Source organism: Stenella coeruleoalba, assembly GCF_951394435.1.
Source record: "Stenella coeruleoalba genome assembly, contig: scaffold_47, whole genome shotgun sequence".
NCBI lineage: Eukaryota > Metazoa > Chordata > Mammalia > Artiodactyla > Delphinidae > Stenella > Stenella coeruleoalba.
In genome coordinates, this window is record NW_027646269.1 from 2,212,407 (window position 1) to 2,232,427 (window position 20,021).

Sequence of the window (20,021 nt, forward strand, 5' to 3'; positions counted from 1 at the left end):
TTGACCGGGGGGAAGTGAGACTTCATTGTAGTGCAGATTTCCTTTGCAAGCTTGCTTGGTTGGCCAAAAAGGGCGTATGCGTTTTTTCCTGAATATATTCAGGAAAAAACGCATACGCCCTTTTTGGCCAAGTGCATCATTGTGGACGTTCTGCCTCTTTTCCTATGCTTTCAATGCAATTCCAGTCTACCTCCTGAAATCGGTTTCCTGCAATTCTGCCCCGCTTTCAAGTCCTCTTGGCAGCCTTACTTCAGTCTATTTTTGGACGATAGCTGTCATTTATAACTCTGCAGGTTTGTGAATTACAGTGCCCCTGAGCTCCTTTCTTCAACTCGCTTTCTTGTGACCTGGCCGCAACACCACAGGATGGCTTCAGGCCCTAATCTGGTTCCGGCCCGGCATGCTGAGCCTTTGGTTAATTCCTCTTCCTGGTGGGAAATGAGAGTTAAATTTGCCCGTCCAGACACCTCCAGCTAGCCTCTCATTGGTTCTCGGTATTCCTGTTCATCTTCCGCAGAAATTGCAAACTGGGCCAAACAGGAGGTTAAAGGGACTGACTCTCCAAGTGGGGAGAGTGTTAGTAAAGCGTCTGGAATGTTGCACCCGAGTACCAGGGGAGGAAAACTGAGACATATTTGAACACGTCTCCCGATGACATGGTTGATCATACTCTGGGTTCCTCATGCATGTTTTAGCTGAAGGAAGAATACCTAAAACCTGGGTAGTTGAAACCCGTGGAATGGGTACCATGCAATATGACTTCAAAGGGTCTTCATTTGCTCATCGCATCTCTCCAATCCTATCACTGCTGCGTTTATGCCCCTGTACACATGCTTGATTGTCTTTCGGAGACATAGCAATCCATAGGTTTTAAGATACTTACTAGTCAGGTACATTCTTAGGCGTTTAATATGGGGTGTTGAGTCCATTTCGTTGAGCAAGGAGTAGCTCTTGTCTATTCCATATTTGGCTTAAGGAACTTTATCTGTGCTCATTTCAATCTCTGGTTTTATGCAGCACCCCAACTCACCTTTACCCTTAAGCAAGAATAAGTTGGTTTTCTAAATTTGAGACCCTGTTCTGTTCTGTAATTCAGTTCCTGTGTAGCCAAGTTTCCATTCCGTGTATTACTGATATCTTATGATGTTTCGTTTTCTGTGTGACTTATTTCAGTTAGAATCTTCATACCTGAATCCACTCATTGTGCTGCTAAGGGCCTGATGACACAGATTTCATTGCTGAGTGATATTGCTTTGTAAGTAAATACCACAACTTCTTTATCCATTTTTCACTTTCTGCGATGTTGAACTTGTACTGTAAACGAGGTTCTTGTAAACAGAGCCGTTCCAAACTTTGGGGTGGCTGTGTCTTTTTGATTTTAATTTCCCTAAGCTATAGGACCATAAGTGGAAGTGCCCTAGGCTCTGTTGCTTTGTTTTATAGATGTTTCAGGAAACACCATACACTTCTCCTGAGTGGTTGTTGGCAATTTACATCCCGCCCATCACCATAACAAGGCTCCCAGTTCTCCATGGCCTGTCCTGCCTTTCTGGATTTTACACTTTTTTCAGATGGCCCTTTTGACCGGGGGGAAGTGAGACTTCATTGTAGTGTAGATTTCATTTGCAAGCTTGCTTGGTTGGCCAAAAAGGGCGTATGCGTTTTTTCCTGAATATATTCAGGAAAAAACGCATACGCCCTTTTTGGCCAAGTGCATCATTGTGGACGTTCTGCCTCTTTTCCTATGCTTTCAATGCAATTCCAGTCTACCTCCTGAAATCGGTTTCCTGCAATTCTGCCCCGCTTTCAAGTCCTCTTGGCAGCCTTACTTCAGTCTATTTTTGGACGATAGCTGTCATTTATAACTCTGCAGGTTTGTGAATTACAGTGCCCCTGAGCTCCTTTCTTCAACTCGCTTCCTTGTGACCTGGCCGCAACACCGCATGATGGCTTCAGGCCGTAATCTGTTTCCGGCCCGGCATGCTGAGCCTTTGGTTATTTCCTCTTCCTGGTGGGAAATGAGAGTTAAATTTGCCCGTCCAGACACCTCCAGCTAGCCTCTCATTGGTTCTCGCTATTCCTGTTCATCTTCCGCAGAAATTGCAAACTGGGCCAAACAGGAGGTTAAAGGGACTGACTCTCCAAGTCGGGAGAGTGTTAGTAAAGCATCTGGAATGTTGCACCGGAGTACCAGGGGAGGAAAACGGAGACATATTTGAACACGTCTCCCATTCACATGGTTGATCATACTCTGGGTTCCACATGCATGTTTTAGCTGAAGGAAGAATACCTTAAACCTGGAGAGTTGAGACCCGTGTAATGGGTACCATGCAATATGACTTCAAAGGGTCTTCATTTGCTCACCGAACCTCTCCAATCCTATCACTGCTGCGTTTATGCCCCTGTACACACGCTTGATTCTCTTTTGGAGACATAGCAATCCATAGGTTTTAAGATACTTACTAGCCAGGTACATTCTTAGGCGTTTAATATGGGGTGTTGAGTCCATTTCGTTGAGCAAGGAGTAGCTCTTGTCTATTCCATATTTGGCTTAAGGTACTTTATCTGTGCTCATTTCAATCTCTGGTTTTATGCAGCACCCCAACTCACCTTTCCCCTTAAGCAAGCATAAGTTGGTTTTCTAAATTTGAGACCCTGTTCTGTTTTGGAATGCAGTTCCTGTGTAGCCAAGTTTACATTCCGTGTATTAGTGATATCTTATGATGTTTCTTTTTCTGTGTGACTTATTTCAGTTAGAATCATCGTACCTGAATCCACTCATTATGCTGCTACAGGCCTGATGACATAGATTTCATTGCTGAGTGATACTGCATTGTACGTAAGTACCACAAGTTCTTTATCCATTTTTAACTTTCTGTGATATAGAACTTGTACGGTAAACGAGGTTCTTGTAAACGGAGGCGTCCCAAACTTTGGGGTGGCTGTGTCATTTTGATTTTAATTTCCCTAAGCTATAGGACCATAAGTGGAAGTGCCCTAGGCTCTGTTGCTTTGTTTTTCAGATGTTTCAGGAAACACCATACACTTCTCCCAAGTGTCTGTTGGCAATTTACATCCCGCCCATCAGCATAACAAGGCTCCCAGTTCTCCATGGCCTGTCCTGCCTTTCTGGATTTTACACTTTTTTCAGATGGCCCTTTTGACCGGGGGGAAGTGAGACTTCATTGTAGTGCAGATTTCCTTTGCAAGCTTGCTTGGTTGGCCAAAAAGGGCGTATGCGTTTTTTCCTGAATATATTCAGGAAAAAACGCATACGCCCTTTTTGGCCAAGTGCATCATTGTGGACGTTCTGCCTCTTTTCCTATGCTTTCAATGCAATTCCAGTCTACCTCCTGAAATCGGTTTCCTGCAATTCTGCCCCGCTTTCAAGTCCTCTTGGCAGCCTTACTTCAGTCTATTTTTGGACGATAGCTGTCATTTATAACTCTGCAGGTTTGTGAATTACAGTGCCCCTGAGCTCCTTTCTTCAACTCGCTTTCTTGTGACCTGGCCGCAACACCACAGGATGGCTTCAGGCCCTAATCTGTTTCCGGCCCGGCATGCTGAGCCTTTGGTTAATTCCTCTTCCTGGTGGGAAATGAGAGTTAAATTTGCCCGTCCAGACACCTCCAGCTAGCCTCTCATTGGTTCTCGGTATTCCTGTTCATCTTCCGCAGAAATTGCAAACTGGGCCAAACAGGAGGTTAAAGGGACTGACTCTCCAAGTGGGGAGACTGTTAGTAAAGCGTCTGGAATGTTGCACCCGAGTACCAGGGGAGGAAAACTGAGACATATTTGAACACGTCTCCCGATGACATGGTTGATCATACTCTGGGTTCCTCATGCATGTTTTAGCTGAAGGAAGAATACCTAAAACCTGGGTAGTTGAAACCCGTGGAATGGGTACCATGCAATATGACTTCAAAGGGTCTTCATTTGCTCATCGCATCTCTCCAATCCTATCACTGCTGCGTTTATGCCCCTGTACACATGCTTGATTGTCTTTCGGAGACATAGCAATCCATAGGTTTTAAGATACTTACTAGTCAGGTACATTCTTAGGCGTTTAATATGGGGTGTTGAGTCCATTTCGTTGAGCAAGGAGTAGCTCTTGTCTATTCCATATTTGGCTTAAGGAACTTTATCTGTGCTCATTTCAATCTCTGGTTTTATGCAGCACCCCAACTCACCTTTCCCCTTAAGCAAGAATAAGTTGGTTTTCTAAATTTGAGACCCTGTTCTGTTCTGTAATTCAGTTCCTGTGTAGCCAAGTTTCCATTCCGTGTATTACTGATATCTTATGATGTTTCTTTTTCTGTGTGACTTATTTCAGTTAGAATCTTCATACCTGAATCCACTCATTGTGCTGCTAAGGGCCTGATGACACAGATTTCATTGCTGAGTGATATTGCTTTGTAAGTAAATACCACAACTTCTTTATCCATTTTTCACTTTCTGCGATGTTGAACTTGTACTGTAAACGAGGTTCTTGTAAACAGAGCCGTTCCAAACTTTGGGGTGGCTGTGTCTTTTTGATTTTAATTTCCCTAAGCTATAGGACCATAAGTGGAAGTGCCCTAGGCTCTGTTGCTTTGTTTTATAGATGTTTCAGGAAACACCATACACTTCTCCTGAGTGGTTGTTGGCAATTTACATCCCGCCCATCACCATAACAAGGCTCCCAGTTCTCCATGGCCTGTCCTGCCTTTCTGGATTTTACACTTTTTTCAGATGGCCCTTTTGACCGGGGGGAAGTGAGACTTCATTGTAGTGTAGATTTCATTTGCAAGCTTGCTTGGTTGGCCAAAAAGGGCGTATGCGTTTTTTCCTGAATATATTCAGGAAAAAACGCATACGCCCTTTTTGGCCAAGTGCATCATTGTGGACGTTCTGCCTCTTTTCCTATGCTTTCAATGCAATTCCAGTCTACCTCCTGAAATCGGTTTCCTGCAATTCTGCCCCGCTTTCAAGTCCTCTTGGCAGCCTTACTTCAGTCTATTTCTGGACGATAGCTGTCATTTATAACTCTGCAGGTTTGTGAATTACAGTGCCCCTGAGCTCCTTTCTTCAACGCGCTTTCTTTTGAGCTGGCCGCAACACCGCAGGATGGCTTCAGGCCCTAATCTGGTTCCGGCACGGCACGCTGGGCCTTTGGTTAGTTCCTCTTCCTGGTGGGAAATGAGAGTTAAATTTGCCCGTCCAGACACCTCCAGCTAGCCTCTCATTGGTTCTCGCTATTCCTTTTCATCTTCCGCAGAAATTGCAAACTGGGCCAAACAGGAGGTTAAAGGGACTGACTCTCCAAGTGGGGAGAGTGTTAGTAAAGCGTCTGGAATGTTGCACCCGAGTACCAGGGGAGGAAAACTGAAACATATTTGAACACGTCTCCCGATGACATGGTTGATCATACTCTGGGTTCCTCATGCATGTTTTAGCTGAAGGAAGAATACCTAAAACCTGGGTAGTTGAAACCCGTGGAATGGGTACCATGCAATATGACTTCAAAGGGTCTTCATTTGCTCACCGAACCTCTCCAATCCTATCACTGCTGCGTTTATGCCCCTGTACACATGTTTGATTCTCTTTCGGAGACATAGCAATCTATAGGTTTTAAGATACTTACTAGTCAGGTACATTCTTAGGCGTTTAATATGCGGTGTTGAGTCCATTTCGTTGAGCAAGGAGTAGCTCTTGTCTATTCCATATTTGGTTTAAGGAACTTTATCTGTGCTCATTTCAATCTCTGGTTTTATGCAGCACCCCAACTCACCTTTCCCCTTAAGCAAGCATAAGTTGGTTTTCTAAATTTGAGACCCTGTTCTGTTCTGTAATTCAGTTCCTGTGTAGCCAAGTTTCCATTCCGTGTATTACTGATATCTTATGATGTTTCTTTTTCTGTGTGACTTATTTCAGTTAGAATCATCATACCTGAATCCACTCATTGTGCTGCTAAGGGCCTGATGACACAGATTTCATTGCTGAGTGATATTGCTTTGTAAGTAAATACCACAACTTTTTTATCCATTTTTCACTTTCTGCGATGTTGAACTTGTACTGTAATCGAGGTTCTTGTAAACAGAGCCGTTCCAAACTTTGGGGTGGCTGTGTCTTTTTGATTTTAAATTCCCTAAGCTATAGGACCATAAGTGGAAGTGCCCTAGGCTCTGTTGCTTTGTTTTTTAGATGTTTCAGGAAACACCATACACTTCTCCCGAGTGGTTGTTGGCAATTTACATCCCGCCCTTCAGCATAACAAGGCTTCCAGTTCTCCATGGCCTGTCCTGCCTTTCTGGATTTTACACTTTTTTCAGATGGCCCTTTTGACCGGGGGGAAAGTGAGACTTCATTGTAGTGCAGATTTCCTTTGCAAGCTTGCTTGGCTGGCCAAAAAGGGCGTATGCGTTTTTTCCTGAATATATTCAGGAAAAAACGCATACGCCCTTTTTGGCCAAGTGCATCATTGTGGACGTTCTGCCTCTTTTCCTATGCTTTCAATGCAATTCCAGTCTACCTCCTGAAATCGGTTTCCTGCAATTCTGCCCCGCTTTCAAGTCCTCTTGGCAGCCTTACTTCAGTATATTTTTGGACGATAGCTGTCATTTATAACTCTGCAGGTTTGTGAATTACAGTGCCCCTGAGCTCCTTTCTTCAACTCGCTTTCTTTTGAGCTGGCAGCAACACCGCAGGATGTCTTCAGGCCCTAATCTGGTTCCGGCACGGCACACTGAGCCTTTGGTTATTTCCACTTCCTGGTGGGAAATGAGAGTTAAATTTGCCCGTCCAGACACCTCCAGCTAGCCTCTCATTGGTTCTCGCTATTCCTGTTCATCTTCCGCAGAAATTGCAAACTGGGCCAAACAGGAGGTTAAAGGGACTGACTCTCCAAGTTGGGAGAGTGTTAGTAAAGCATCTGGAATGTTGCACCCGAGTACCAGGGGAGGAAAACTGAGACATATTTGAACACGTCTCCCGATCACATGGTTGATCATACTCTAGGTTCCACATGCATGTTTTAGCTGAAGGAAGAATACCTTAAACCTGGGTAGTTGAAACCCGTGGAAAGGGTACCATGCAATATGACTTCAAAGGGTCTTCATTTGCTCACCGAACCTCTCCAATCCTATCACTGCTGCGTTTATGCCCCTGTACACACGCTTGATTCTCTTTTGGAGACATAGCAATCCATAGGTTTTAAGATACTTACTAGTCAGGTACATTCTTAGGCGTTTAATATGGGGTGTTGAGTCCATTTCGTTGAGCAAAGAGTAGCTCTTGTCTATTCCATATTTGGCTTAAGGAACTTTATCTGTGCTCATTTCAATCTCTGATTTTATGCAGCAGCTCAACTCACGTTTCCCCTTAAGCAAGCATAAGTTGGTTTTCTAAATTTGAGACCCTGTTCTGTTTTGGAATGCAGTTCCTGTGTAGCCAAGTTTACATTCCGTGTATTAGTGATATCTTATGATGTTTCTTTTTCTGTGTGACTTATTTCAGTTAGAATCATCGTACCTGAATCCACTCATTATGCTGCTACGGGCCTGATGACATAGATTTCACTGCTGAGTGATACTGCATTGTACGTAAGTACCACAAGTTCTTTATCCATTTTTCACTTTCTGTGATATTGAACTTGTACGGTAAACGAGGTTCTTGTAAACGGAGGCGTCCCAAACTTTGGGGTGGCTGTGTCTTTTTGATTTTAATTTCCCTAAGCTATAGGACCATAAGTGGAAGTGCCCTAGCCTCTGGTGCTTTGTTTTTTAGATGTTTCAGGAAACACCATACACTTCTCCCGAGTGGTTCTTGGCAATTTACATCCCGCCCATCAGCATAACAAGGCTCCCAGTTCTCCATGGCCTGTCTTGCCTTTCTGGATTTTACACTTTTTTCAGATGGCCCTTTTGACCGGGGGGAAGTGAGACTTCACTGTAGTGCAGATTTCCTTTGCAAGCTTGCTTGGTTGGCCAAAAAGGGCGTATGCGTTTTTTCCTGAATATATTCAGGAAAAAACGCATATGCCCTTTTTGGCCAAGTGCATCATTGTGGACGTTCTGCCTCTTTTCCTATGCTTTCAATGCAATTCCAGTCTACCTCCTGAAATCGGTTTCCTGCAATTCTGCCCCGCTTTCAAGTCCTCTTGGCAGCCTTACTTCAGTCTATTTTTGGACGATAGCTGTCATTTATAACTCTGCAGGTTTGTGAATTACAGTGCCCCTGAGCTCCTTTCTTCAACTCGCTTTCTTGTGACCTGGCCGCAACACCACAGGATGGCTTCAGGCCCTAATCTGGTTCCGGCACGGCACGCTGAGCCTTTGGTTATTTCCTCTTCCTGGTGGGAAATGAGAGTTAAATTTGCCCGTCCAGACACCTCCAGCTAGTCTCTCATTGGTTCTCGCTATTCCTGTTCATCTTGCGCAGAAATTGCAAACTGGGCCAAACAGGAGGTTAAAGGCGCTGACTCTCCAAGTGGGGAGAGTGTTAGTAAAGCGTCTGGAATGTTGCACCCGAGTACCAGGGGAGGAAAACTGAGACATATTTGAACACGTCTCCCGTTCACATGGTTGATCATACTTGGGTTCCACATGCATGTTTTAGCTGAAGGAAGAATACCTTAAACCTGGAGAGTTAAGACCCGTGTAATGGGTACCATGCAATATGACTTCAAAGGGTCTTCATTTGCTCACCGAACCTCTCCAATCCTATCACTGCTGCGTTTATGCCCCTGTACACATGCTTGATTCTCTTTCGGAGACATAGCAATCCATAGGTTTTATGATACTTACTAGTCAGGTACATTCTTAGGCGTTTAATATGGGGTGTTGAGTCCATTTCGTTGAGCAAGGAGTAGCTCTTGTCTATTCCATATTTGACTTAAGGAACTTTATCTGTGCTCATTTCAATCTCTGGTTTTATGCAGCACCACAACTCATCTTTACCCTTAAGCAAGCATAAGTTGGTTTTCTAAATTTGAGACCCTGTTCTGTTCTGTAATTCAGTTCCTGTGTAGCCAAGTTTACATTCCATGTATTACTGATATCTTATGATGTTTCTTTTTCTGTGTGACTTACTTCAGTTAGAATCATCATACCTGAATCCACTCATTGTTCTGCTAAGGGCCTGATGACATAGATTTCATTGCTGAGTGATATTGCTTTGTAAGTAAATACCACAACTTCTTTATCCATTTTTCACTTTCTGCGATGTTGAACTTGTACTGTAAACGAGGTTCTTGTAAACAGAGGCGTCCCAAACTTTGGGGTGGCTGTGTCTTTTTGATTTTAATTTCCCTAAGCTATAGGACCATAAGTGGCAGTGCCCTAGGCTCTGTTGCTTTGTTTTTTAGATGTTTCAGGAAACACCATACACTTCTCCCAAGTGTCTGTTGGCAATTTACATCCCGCCCATCAGCATAACAAGGCTCCCAGTTCTCCATGGCCTGTCCTGCCTTTCTGGATTTTACACTTTTTTCATATGGCCCTTTTGACCGGGGGGAAGTGAGACTTCATTGTAGTGCAGATTTCCTTTGCAAGCTTGCTTGGTTGGCCAAAAAGGGCGTATGCGTTTTTTCCTGAATATATTCAGGAAAAAACGCATACGCCCTTTTTGGCCAAGTGCATCATTGTGGACGTTCTGCCTCTTTTCCTATGCTTTCAATGCAATTCCAGTCTACCTCCTGAAATCGGTTTCCTGTAATTCTGCCCCGCTTTCAAGTCCTCTTGGCAGCCTTACTTCAGTCTATTTTTGGACGATAGCTGTCATTTATAACTCTGCAGGTTTGTGAATTACAGTGCCCCTGAGCTCCTTTCTTCAACTCGCTTTCTTGTGAGCTGGCCGCAACACCGCAGGATGGCTTCAGGCCCTAATCTGGTTCCGGTACGGCACGCTGAGCCTTTGGTTATTTCCTCTTCCTGGTGGGAAATGAGAGTTACATTTGCCCGTCCAGACACCTCCAGATAGCCTCTCATTGGTTCTCACTATTCCTGTTCATCTTCCGCAGAAATTGCAAACTGGGCCAAACAGGAGGTTAAAGGCGGTGACTCTCCAAGTGGGGAGAGTGTTAGTAAAGCGTCTGGAATGTTGCACCCGAGTACCAGGGGAGGAAAACTGAGACATATTTGAACACGTCTCCCGTTCACATGGTTGATCATACTTGGGTTCCACATGCATGTTTTAGCTGAAGGAAGAATACCTTAAACCTGGAGAGTTGAGACCCGTGTAATGGGTACCATGCAATATGACTTCAAAGGGTCTTCATTTGCTCACCGAACCTCTCCAATCCTATCACTGCTGCGTTTATGCCTCTGCATACATGCTTGATTCTCTTTTGGAGACATAGCAATCCATAGGTTTTACGATACTTACTAGTCAGGTACATTCTTAGGCGTTTAATATGCGGTGTTGAGTCCATTTCGTTGAGCAAGGAGTAGCTCTTGTCTATTCCATATTTGACTTAAGGAACTTTATCTGTGCTCATTTCAATCTCTGGTTTTATGCAGCACCCCAACTCACCTTTACCCTTAAGCAAGCATAAGTTGGTTTTCTAAATTTGAGACCCTGTTCTGTTCTGCAATTCAGTTCCTGTGTAGCCTAGTTTACATTCCATGTATTACTGATATCTTATGATGTTTCTTTTTCTGTGTGACTTATTTCAGTTAGAATCATCATACCTGAATCCACTCATTGTTCTGCTAAGGGCCTGATGACATAGATTTCATTGCTGAGTGATATTGCTTTGTAAGTAAATACCACAACTTCTTTATCCATTTTTCACTTTCTGCGATGTTGAACTTGTACTGTAAACGAGGTTCTTGTAAACAGAGGCGTCCCAAACTTTGGGGTGGCTGTGTCTTTTTGATTTTAATTTCCCTAAGCTATAGGACCATAAGTGGCAGTGCCCTAGGCTCTGTTGCTTTGTTTTTTAGATGTTTCAGGAAACACCATACACTTCTCCAGAGTGTCTGTTGGCAATTTACATCCTGCCCATCAGCATAACAAGGCTCCCAGTTCTCCATGGCCTGTCCTGCCTTTCTGGATTTTACACTTTTTTCAGATGGCCCTTTTGACCGGGGGGAAGTGAGACTTCATTGTAGTGCAGATTTCCTTTGCAAGCTTGCTTGGTTGGCCAAAAAGGGCGTATGCGTTTTTTCCTGAATATATTCAGGAAAAAACGCATACGCCCTTTTTGGCCAAGTGCATCATTGTGGACGTTCTGCCTCTTTTCCTATGCTTTCAATGCAATTCCAGTCTACCTCCTGAAATCGGTTTCCTGCAATTCTGCCCCGCTTTCAAGTCCTCTTGGCAGCCTTACTTCAGTCTATTTTTGGACGATAGCTGTCATTTATAACTCTGTAGGTTTGTGAATTACAGTGCCCCAGAGCTCCTTTCTTCAACTCGCTTTCTTGTGACCTGCCCGCAACACCGCAGGATGGCTTCAGGCCCTAATCTGATTCCGGCACGGCACGCTGATCCTTTGGTTATTTCCTCTTCCTGGTGGGAAATGAGAGTTAAATTTGCCCGTCCAGACACCTCCAGCTAGTCTCTCATTGGTTCTCGCTATTCCTGTTCATCTTCCGCAGAAATTGCAAACTGGGCCAAACAGGAGGTTAAAGGCGGTGACTCTCCAAGTGGGGAGAGTGTTAGTAAAGCGTCTGGAATGTTGCACCCGAGTACCAGGGGAGGAAAACTGAGACATATTTGAACACATCTCCCGTTCACATGGTTGATCATACTTGGGTTCCACATGCATGTTTTAGCTGAAGGAAGAATACCTTAAACCTGGAGAGTTAAGACCCGTGTAATGGGTACCATGCAATATGACTTCAAAGGGTCTTCATTTGCTCACCGAACCTCTCCAATCCTATCACTGCTGCGTTTATGCCCCTGTACACATGCTTGATTCTCTTTCAGAGACATAGCAATCCATAGGTTTTAAGATACTTACTAGTCAGGTACATTCTTAGGCGTTTAATATGCGGTGTTGAGTCCATTTCGTTGAGCAAGGAGTAGCTCTTGTCTATTCCATATTTGACTTAAGGAACTTTATCTGTGCTCATTTCAATCTCTGGTTTTATGCAGCACCCCAACTCACCTTTACCCTTAAGCAAGCATAAGTTGGTTTTCTAAATTTGAGACCCTGTTCTGTACTGTAATTCAGTTCCTGTGTAGCCAAGTTTACATTCCGTGTATTACTGATATCTTATGATGTTTCTTTTTCTGTGTGACTTACTTCAGTTAGAATCATCATACCTGAATCCACTCATTGTTCTGCTAAGGGCCTGATGACATAGATTTCATTGCTGAGTGATATTGCTTTGTAAGTAAATACCACAACTTCTTTATCCATTTTTCACTTTCTGCGATGTTGAACTTGTACTGTAAACGAGGTTCTTGTAAACAGAGGCGTCCCAAACTTTGGGGTGGCTGTGTCTTTTTGATTTTAATTTCCCTAAGCTATAGGACCATAAGTGGCAGTGCCCTAGGCTCTGTTGCTTTTTTTTTTAGATGTTTCAGGAAACACCATACACTTCTCCCAAGTGTCTGTTGGCAATTTACATCCCGCCCATCAGCATAACAAGGCTCCCAGTTCTCCATGGCCTGTCCTGCCTTTCTGGATTTTACACTTTTTTCAGATGGCCCTTTTGACTGGGGGGTAGTGAGACTTCATTGTAGTGCAGATTTCCTTTGCAAGCTTGCTTGGTTGGCCAAAAAGGGCGTATGCGTTTTTTCCTGAATATATTCAGGAAAAAACGCATACGCCCTTTTTGGCCAAGTGCATCATTGTGGACGTTCTGCCTCTTTTCCTATGCTTTCAATGCAATTCCAGTCTACCTCCTGAAATCGGTTTCCTGCAATTCTGCCCCGCTTTCAAGTCCTCTTGGCAGCCTTACTTCAGTCTATTTTTGGACGATAGCTGTCATTTATAACTCTGCAGGTTTGTGAATTACAGTGCCCCAGAGCTCCTTTCTTCAACTCGCTTTCTTGTGACCTGGCCGCAACACCGCAGGATGGCTTCAGGCCCTAATCTGATTCCGGCACGGCACGCTGATCCTTTGGTTATTTCCTCTTCCTGGTGGGAAATGAGAGTTAAATTTGCCCGTCCAGACACCTCCAGCTAGTCTCTCATTGGTTCTCGCTATTCCTGTTCATCTTCCGCAGAAATTGCAAACTGGGCCTAACAGGAGGTTAAAGGCGGTGACTCTCCAAGTGGGGAGAGTGTTAGTAAAGCATCTGGAATGTTGCACCCGAGTACCAGGGGAGGAAAACTGAGACATATTTGAACACGTCTCCCGTTCACATGGTTGATCATACTTGGGTTCCACATGCATGTTTTAGCTGAAGGAAGAATACCTTAAACCTGGAGAGTTAAGACCCGTGTAATGGGTACCATGCAATATGACTTCAAAGGGTCTTCATTTGCTCACCGAACCTCTCCAATCCTATCACTGCTGCGTTTATGCCCCTGTACACATGCTTGATTCTCTTTCGGAGACATAGCAATCCATAGGTTTTAAGATACTTACTAGTCAGGTACATTCTTAGGCGTTTAATATGCGGTGTTGAGTCCATTTCGTTGAGCAAGGAGTAGCTCTTGTCTATTCCATATTTGACTTAAGGAACTTTATCTGTGCTCATTTCAATCTCTGGTTTTATGCAGCACCCCAACTCACCTTTACCCTTAAGCAAGCATAAGTTGGGTTTCTAAATTTGAGACCCTGTTCTGTTCTGTAATTCAGTTCCTGTGTAGCCAAGTTTACATTCCGTGTATTACTGATATCTTATGATGTTTCTTTTTCTGTGTGACTTACTTCAGTTAGAATCATCGTACCTGAATCTACTCATTATGCTGCTAAGGGCCTGATGACATAGATTTCATTGCTGAGTGATACTGCATTGTACGTAAGTACCACAAGTTCTTTATCCATTTTTCACTTTCTGTGATGTTGAACTTGTACTGTAAACGAGGTTCTTGTAAACAGAGCCGTTCCAAACTTTGGGGTGGCTGTGTCTTTTTGATTTTAATTTCCCTAAGCTATATGACCATAAGTGGAAGTGCCCTAGGTTCTGTTGTTTTGTTTTTTAGATGTTTCAGGAAACACCATACACTTCTCCCGAGTGTCTGTTGGCAATTTACATCCCGCCCATCAGCATAACAAGGCTCCCAGTTCTCCATGGCCTGTCCTGCCTTTCTGGATTTTACACTTTTTTCAGATGGCCCTTTTGACCGGGGGGAAGTGAGACTTCATTGTAGTGCAGATTTCCTTTGCAAGCTTGCTTGGTTGGCCAAAAAGGACGTATGCGTTTTTTCCTGAATATATTCAGGAAAAAACGCATACGCCCTTTTTGGCCAAGTGCATCATTGTGGACGTTCTGCCTCTTTTCCTATGCTTTCAATGCAATTCCAGTCTACCTCCTGAAATCGGTTTCCTGCAATTCTGCCCCGCTTTCAAGTCCTCTTGGCAGCCTTACTTCAGTCTATTTTTGGACGATAGCTGTCATTTATAACTCTGCAGGTTTGTGAATTACAGTGCCCCTGAGCTCCTTTCTTCAACTCGCTTTCTTGTGACCTGGCCGCAACACCGCAGGATGGCTTCAGGCCCTAATCTGGTTCCGGCACGGCATGCTGAGCCTTTGGTTAATTCCTCTTCCTGGTGGGAAATGAGAGTTAAATTTGCCCGTCCAGACACCTCCAGCTAGCCTCTCATTGGTTCTCGCTATTCCTGTTCATCTTCCGCAGAAATTGCAAACTGGGCCAAACAGGAGGTTAAAGGGACTGACTCTCCAAGTCGGGAGAGTGTTAGTAAAGCGTCTGGAATGTTGCACCCGAGTACCAGGGTACGAAAACTGAGACATATTTGAACACGTCTCCCGATCACATGGTTGATCATACTCTAGGTACCACATGCATGTTTTAGCTGAAGGAAGAATACCTTAAACCTGGGTAGTTGAAACCCGTGGAATGGGTACCATGCAATATGACTTCAAAGGGTCTTCATTTGCTCACCGAACCTCTCCAATCCTATCACTGCTGCGTTTATGCCCCTGTACACATGCTTGATTCTCTTTCGGAGACATAGCAATCCATAGGTTTTAAGATACTTACTAGTCAGGTACATTCTTAGGCGTTTAATATGCGGTGTTGAGTCCATTTCGTTGAGCAAGGAGTAGCTCTTGTCTATTCCATATTTGACTTAAGGAACTTTATCTGTGCTCATTTCAATCTCTGGTTTTATGCAGCACCCCAACTCACCTTTACCCTTAAGCAAGCATAAGTTGGTTTTCTAAATTTGAGTCCCTGTTCTGTTCTGTAATTCAGTTCCTGTGTAGCCAAGTTTACATTCCGTGTATTACTGATATCTTATGATGTTTCTTTTTCTGTGTGACTTACTTCAGTTAGAGTCATCATACCTGAATCCACTCATTGTGCTGCTAAGGGCCTGATGACACAGATTTCATTGCTGAGTGATATTGCTTTGTAAGTAAATACCACAACTTCTTTATCCATTTTTCACTTTCTGCGATGTTGAACTTGTACTGTAAACGAGGTTCTTGTAAACAGAGGCGTCCCAAACTTTGGGGTGGCTGTGTCTTTTTGATTTTAATTTCCCTAAGCTATAGGACCATAAGTGGCAGTGCCCTAGGCTCTGTTGCTTTGTTTTTTAGATGTTTCAGGAAACACCATACACTTCTCCCGAGTGGTTGTTGGCAATTTACATCCCGCCCATCAGCATAACAAGGCTCCCAGTTCTCCATGGCCTGTCCTGCCTTTGTGGATTTTACACTTTTTTCAGATGGCCCTTTTGACCAGGGGGAAGTGAGACTTCATTGTAGTGCAGATTTCCTTCGCTAGTTTGCTTGGTTGGCCAAAAAGGGCGTATGCGTTTTTTCCTGAATATATTCAGGAAAAAACGCATACGCACTTTTTGGCCAAGTGCATCATTGTGGACGTTCTGCCTCTTTTCCTATGCTTTCAATGCAATTCCAGTCTACCTCCTGAAATCGGTTTCCTGCAATTCTGCCCCGCTTTCAAGTCCTCTTGGCAGCCTTACTTCAGTCTATTTTTGGACGATAGCTGTCATTTATAACTCTGCAGGTTTGTGAATTACAGTGCCCCTGAGCTCCTTTCTTCAACTCGCTTTCTTGTGACCTGGCCGCAACACCGCAGGATGGCTTCAGGCCCTAATCTGGTTCCGGCCCGGCATGCTGAGCCTTTGGTTAATTCCTCTTCCTGGTGGGAAATGAGAGTTAAATTTGCCCGTCCAGACACCTCCAGCTAGCCTCTCATTGGTTCTCGCTATTCCTGTTCATCTTCCGCAGAAATTGCAAACTGGGCCAAACAGGAGGTTAAAGGGACTGACTCTCCAAGTGGGGAGAGTGTTAGTAAAGCGTCTGGAATGTTGCACCCGAGTACCAGGGGAGGAAAACTGAGACATATTTGAACACGTCTCCCGATCACATGGTTGATCATACTCTAGGTTCCACATGCATGTTTTAGCTGAAGGAAGAATACCTTAAACCTGGGTAGTTGAAACCCGTGGAATGGGTACCATGCAATATGACTTCAAAGGGTCTTCATTTGCTCACCGAACCTCTCCAATCCTATCACTGCTGCGTTTATGCCCCTGTACACATGCTTGATTCTCTTTTGGAGACATAGCAATCCATAGGTTTTAAGATACTTAGAAGTCAGGTACATTCTTAGGCGTTTAATATGCGGTGTTGAGTCCATTTCGTTGAGCAAGGAGTAGCTCTTGTCTATTCCATATTTGGCTTAAGGAACTTTATCTATGCTCATTTCAATCTCTGGTTTTATGCAGCACCTCAACTCACCTTTACCCTTAAGCAAGCATAAGTTGTCTTTCTAAATTTGAGACCCTGTTCTGTTCTGTAATTCAGTTCCTGTGTAGCCAAGTTTCCATTCCGTGTATTACTGATATCTGATGATGTTTCTTTTTCTGTGTGACTTATTTCAGTTAGAATCATCATACCTGAATCCACTCATTGTGCTGCTAAGGGCCTGATGTCATAGATTTCATTGCTGAGTGATATTGCTTTGTAAGTGAATACCACAACTTCTTTATCCATTTTTCACTTTCTGCGATGTTGAACTTGTACTGTAAACGAGGTTCTTGTAAACAGAGCCGTTCCAAACTTTGGGAAGCTGTGTCTTTTTGATTTTAATTTCCCTAAGCTATAGGACCATAAGTGGAAGTGCCCTGGGCTCTGTTGCTTTGTTTTTTAGATGTTTCAGGAAACACCATACACTTCTCCCAAGTGTCTGTTGGCAATTTACATCCCGCCCTTCAGCATAAAAAGGCTCCCAGTTCTCAATGGCCTGTTGCCTTTCTGGATTTTACACTTTTTTCAGATGGCCCTTTTGACCGGGGGGAAGTGAGACTTCATTGTAGTGCAGATTTCCTTTGCAAGCTTGCTTGGTTGGCCAAAAAGGGCGTATGCGTTTTTTCCTGAATATATTCAGGAAAAAACGCATATGCCCTTTTTGGCCAAGTGCATCATTGTGGACGTTCTGCCTCTTTTCCTATGCTTTCAATGCAATTCCAGTCTACCTCCTGAAATCGGTTTCCTGCAATTCTGCCCCCCTTTCAAGTCCTCTTGGCAGCCTTACTTCAGTCTATTTTTGGACGATAGCTGTCATTTATAACTCTGCAGGTTTGTGAATTACAGTGCCCCTGAGCTCCTTTCTTCAACTCGCTTTCTTTTGAGCTGGCCGCAACACCGCAGGATGGCTTCAGGCCCTAATCTGGTTCCGGCCCGGCATGCTGAGCCTTTGGTTAATTCCTCTTCCTGGTGGGAAATGAGAGTTAAATTTGCCGGTCCAGACACCTCCAGCTAGCCTCTCATTGGTTCTCGCTATTCCTGTTCATCTTCCGCAGAAATTGCAAACTGGGCCAAACAGGAGGTTAAAGGGACTGACTCTCCAAGTGGGGAGAGTGTTAGTAAAGCGTCTGGAATGTTGCACCCGAGTACCAGGGGAGGAAAACTGAGACATATTTGAACACGTCTCCCGATCACATGGTTGATCATACTCTAGGTTCCACATGCATGTTTTAGCTGAAGGAAGAATACCTTAAACCTGGGTAGTTGAAACCCGTGGAATGGGTACCATGCAATATGACTTCAAAGGGTCTTCATTTGCTCACCGAACCTCTCCAATCCTATCACTGCTGCGTTTATGCCCCTGTACACATGCTTGATTCTCTTTCGGAGACATAGCAATCCATAGGTTTTAAGGTACTTACTAGTCAGGTACATTCTTAGGCGTTTAATATGGGGTGTTGAGTCCATTTCGTTGAGCAAGGAGTAGCTCTTGTCTATTCCATATTTGGCTTAAGGAACTTTATCTGTGCTCATTTCAATCTCTGGTTTTATGCAGCACCCCAACTCACCTTTACCCTTAAGCAAGAATACGTTGGTTTTCTAAATTTGAGACCCTGTTCTGTTCTGTAATTCAGTTCCTGTGTAGCCAAGTTTACATTCCGTGTATTACTGATATCTTATGATGTTTCTTTTTCTGTGTGACTTATTTCAGTTAGAATCATCATACCTGAATCCACTCATTGTGCTGCTAAGGGCCTGATGACACAGATTTCATTGCTGAGTGATATTGCTTTGTAAGTAAATACCACAACTTCTTTATCCATTTTTCACTTTCTGCGATGTTGAACTTGTACTGTAAACGAGGTTCTTGTAAACAGAGCCGTTCCAAACTTTGGGGTGGCTGTGTCTTTTTGATTTTAATTTCCCTAAGCTATAGGACCATAAGTGGAAGTGCCCTAGGTTCTGTTGCTTTGTTTTTTAGATGTTTCAGGAAACACCATACACTTCTCCCGAGTGGTTGTTGGCAATTTACATCCCGCCCATCAGCATAACAAGGCTCCCAGTTCTCCATGGCCTGTCCTGCCTTTCTGGATTTTACACTTTTTTCAGATGGCCCTTTTGACCGGGGGGAAGTGAGACTTCATTGTAGTGCAGATTTCCTTTGCAAGCTTGCTTGGTTGGCCAAAAAGGGCGTATGCGTTTTTTCCTGAATATATTCAGGAAAAAACGCATACGCCCTTTTTGGCCAAGTGCATCATTGTGGACGTTCTGCCTCTTTTCCTATGCTTTCAATGCAATTCCAGTCTACCTCCTGAAATCGGTTTCCTGCAATTCTGCCCCGCTTTCAAGTCCTCTTGGCAGCCTTACTTCAGTCTATTTTTGGACGATAGCTGTCATTTATAACTCTGCAGGTTTGTGAATTACAGTGCCCCTGAGCTCCTTTCTTCAACTCGCTTTCTTGTGACCTGGCCGCAACACCGCAGGATGGCTTCAGGCCCTAATCTGGTTCCGGCACGGCATGCTGAGCCTTTGGTTAATTCCTCTTCCTGGTGGGAAATGAGAGTTAAATTTGCCCGTCCAGACACCTCCAGCTAGCCTCTCATTGGTTCTCGCTATTCCTGTTCATCTTCCGCAGAAATTGCAAACTGGGCCAAACAGGAGGTTAAAGGGACTGACTCTCCAAGTCGGGAGAGTGTTAGTAAAGCGTCTGGAATGTTGCACCCGAGTACCAGGGTACGAAAACTGAGACATATTTGAACACGTCTCCCGATCACATGGTTGATCATACTCTAGGTACCACATGCATGTTTTAGCTGAAGGAAGAATACCTTAAACCTGGGTAGTTGAAACCCGTGGAATGGGTACCATGCAATATGACTTCAAAGGGTCTTCATTTGCTCACCGAACCTCTCCAATCCTATCACTGCTGCGTTTATGCCCCTGTACACATGCTTGATTCTCTTTCGGAGGCATAGCAATCCATAGGTTTTAAGATACTTACTAGTCAGGTACATTCTTAGGCGTTTAATATGCGGTGTTGAGTCCATTTCGTTGAGCAAGGAGTAGCTCTTGTCTATTCCATATTTGACTTAAGGAACTTTATCTGTGCTCATTTCAATCTCTGGTTTTATGCAGCACCCCAACTCACCTTTACCCTTAAGCAAGCATAAGTTGGTTTTCTAAAT

General features: G+C 44.0%; 1 long non-coding RNA gene across 47 annotated transcripts in view; it reads left to right on the forward strand.

Annotated features, from left to right (window-relative positions):
* Nucleotides 1–20,021, forward strand: part of LOC307181221 — a 2,056,127-nt gene that overhangs the window by 1,571,431 nt on the left and 464,675 nt on the right. For 3 of the 47 annotated variants that reach the window (XR_013826169.1, XR_013826127.1, XR_013826130.1), the window contains one exon: nucleotides 15,391–15,476. The exons of the other annotated variants lie outside the window; for them this stretch is intronic. This is a non-coding gene — a long non-coding RNA (uncharacterized lncRNA). The remainder of the gene's footprint in view (nucleotides 1–15,390; nucleotides 15,477–20,021) is intronic. 47 annotated transcript variants of the gene reach the window in all.